This window comes from Apis cerana, unplaced genomic scaffold (genome assembly GCF_029169275.1).
Source record: "Apis cerana isolate GH-2021 unplaced genomic scaffold, AcerK_1.0 Chr0_AcerK, whole genome shotgun sequence".
NCBI classification, from domain to species: Eukaryota; Metazoa; Arthropoda; class Insecta; order Hymenoptera; family Apidae; genus Apis; species Apis cerana.
The window spans coordinates 3,218,925-3,221,481 of NW_026893558.1; positions in this window are offsets into that span (position 1 = coordinate 3,218,925).

Genomic DNA, 2,557 nt, shown 5'->3' on the forward strand with positions numbered 1-2,557 from the left:
TGATGAATTTAATAACATAATTAATAAACTGATTGATCACACAATTTTCTATGAACTAATAAGAAAATATTTATTTAAAATAGATAAAAATATTATTAAGCAAATAAGAAAAATATGTCTTATCTATTTAAAATATTATACTTATAAAATATTTTGTTTCTTTTAGTTATTTATCTTATCAGCTAAATCATTCTGAAAATTTTATTTAATTGTTTAAATATTAAAAAGATTTTATAAAATTTATTTCTTTCAAATTGAACATTAATTTATATAATTTTTAATTTAAAGAACTAATGAATAACGAAAAATTATAAATCACTTATATAAGTTTGATTTCTATATTAAAATGAATAAAGAAATACTTTATAAATATTAATGTATATGTAATATTAATGTATAATATATATATATATATATATATATAAAATAAAATATTTTTATAAACTATCTAATAAATTATAAAATTATCATAATGATTAATCGTAAAGAAATGATTTTAAAATTAAATAATAAATTATATTCTGTTGAAAACAGATATATAAAGATATATATTATTATATGTACGTTATATTGTGATAATATTCTTTAACTATTATAATCTTATTGAAATGATGACAGTTCTTAATAAATAAGTGCTGTTGATATTGAAGTGAATTCTTTTTGCGAATGATAATCGATCTTGTTTTCGCGATAATTGAATTATTTTTATTTTTTGCGTTGCTCATTTTCGTTCGTTTATGTCGTAGCATTTCTGATTAATCGCTGATTTTTGGAAAACCAATCAAGGTTATTTTCGAGATGCTTTTTCGAGTCTGATGAATATTTCTAATGGAAGGGATGGGATAATGTCAAAATGAAATCCGCTGTTCCCGAAATCGTGACAATTTTATACAAATTACTATATAAATTAATATAGAATAGTACCTACAAATTAATATAGAATATTATAAAAATGGAAATCTTGAGGTATCTAGTTTATTGTTAAAAAATCTTCTAAAAATTTTCATTAAAAAATAATCTTATCGCAATCACATTATAAGGTAACTTTCTGTACTTTGTTTGCGTTCCAAAGCTGAATGAATTGAAATGCTGTGTGTAGCATATTCTTTTATAAATTAATTTATTTTTATAATTCTTCTTTTTTCTTTTCATATATGTTTTTTTTCTATAATTTTAATAATGTAGAATATAATTTATATAATTTGAGGTTTTATTTTCTAGCAAATTAGTTCAAAGAAAATTTTTCAAATACAAATAAAATTTCGAAATATAATATGAAAATGAATAAGTAATCTTGTTAAATCTTCTTTTTTTTTGAAAATTGAGATGGAACATTTAGCAATCGTATTAACAAAGAATTTTCAAATTTAATTTTCAAAGCAGATATTTGAAAATGAAGAAAATTTATTTTATATTTTCTATTATTTTTACATTGAATTTTTTTCTATCAATAATTAATTATATATGGTCAAAAAGCAATTAATTTGTGCCTATAACTGATAACTTTTTGAATTTCATTTATTTGAATAAAAATTCTCAAATGAAAGTAATTTTTCGATTTCTTCTTTCTATTTCCATCTCGCTTCGTCTCGAACATTAAATTGTTTAAAACTTAACAAGTAATATTTTTTTATATTAATCTGCGTGTATTTTCGGATCGACTTCTCCACAAATATCTATGGTATCACACTTTAGATGTGCCAGAAAATAAAAAAATTTTAGTGTCAATATTATTGCTTAATATTAAAAGAAATTTTACTTTATTTTTATATTATTTTTAAAAATAACAAAAAGACTTAACAAATGTAAATTAAAGAAATTAAAATAGTAATTAAGAAAAATATTTGTTAATGTTATTTTATAAAAAATATTAACAATTGAGTATTTAATTTCATTTGTTTATCATCATATGTTTTAAATATTTTTAATATATTAAAAATTTTTTTTAATCAATGACTCTATGTTATATTCTTTTGTTAATAACCTAACCTTTTGTTAAATGAATTTTTTAAAAAATTATTAATTTATTTAATATTTTAAAACTGATGAAATGAAAAGAATCAATCATTTAATTTAAAATCATTTTAAAAGGATAAAATCAATCTTCAAAAATTCAACTATTTTCCGATTTTATGTTATAATTCCCAAAAGAAAAATAAAAAAAAATTGAGACAAGACAGAATCAGTTTCTTTTTATCAATTGATAATTTGACATTTCATTTAATTGTTTATTTAGTTAAAAAAAAGTTATAAACGAAAAATTAATAATTTTTAAATTTTTCAACATGTAGTTTTAATCAATAGTTTAATATACCACCATGTAATAATATATGGAAATATTGTTTATTTTTAATAAATAGCTTTACTAATATTTCGTATTTCGTAAATTTTCGAAAATAATATTCGAAAAAGAGTATATAATATAATTTTCGAAATTTATATCATACACGTTATATATATATTATATGTTTATATATAATATGTACTTTTGTCCTTTATTAAATATTAGATCAACATATCACTTCAAAATAGAAAAAAAAAGAAAAAACAACTTATA